At 43.2% G+C, this 474-nt stretch overlaps 1 non-coding gene across 1 annotated transcript; it reads right to left on the bottom strand.

Moving 5' to 3' along the window:
• LOC121141017 lies at window positions 1-134 on the bottom strand. The gene has a single exon (XR_005877970.1). It is a non-coding gene; the product is annotated as a small nucleolar RNA SNORA70 (small nucleolar RNA).
• Between the last annotated feature and the right edge of the window lie 340 nt (window positions 135-474).

Below are 474 nucleotides of genomic sequence, written 5' to 3'. Positions count from 1 at the left end.
AATGGTCTTCAGGGGTGCCTGCAGAACCCATACAAGCAAGAGGCTGCATGCATTCCCAAGGGAGCGGCTGCTGGCAGCACTGGCACACAAAGTCCCCCTGAGAAAAGGAACCTGGTTATTTTAACTGGTTGCTGAGGAACACTGCTTTTTAATAGTTAATTGATTATCTGATTATAGATTACAGTGTAAGTTTCATAATACTTTGACAAACTCCCTTGTATCACACTCACCCATCTTCCTAAGCACTTATAACTACAAACTTCCTTACAAGCCCTGTAGTTCTGTCTTCTCTGGGATGTTATGGAATGGTCATTTCTTATACAGCCTTTCAGACTGAAGGTATATGTGGCACTTCCTTTTAATCTTTCCATATCTACCTAATTTAAGATAGAAAGACAGCCAGAAAGATGGCTCACGGAGAGAGACTTTGGCAGCTAACCCCGATGACCTGAGTTCAATCCCAGGACCCACAGA

Source organism: Mesocricetus auratus, unplaced genomic scaffold, assembly GCF_017639785.1.
Source record: "Mesocricetus auratus isolate SY011 unplaced genomic scaffold, BCM_Maur_2.0 Super-Scaffold_100006, whole genome shotgun sequence".
Classification (NCBI taxonomy): domain Eukaryota; kingdom Metazoa; phylum Chordata; class Mammalia; order Rodentia; family Cricetidae; genus Mesocricetus; species Mesocricetus auratus.
Note: the sequence above shows the minus strand (reverse complement) of the source record. Positions and strands in the feature narration are given on the sequence as shown.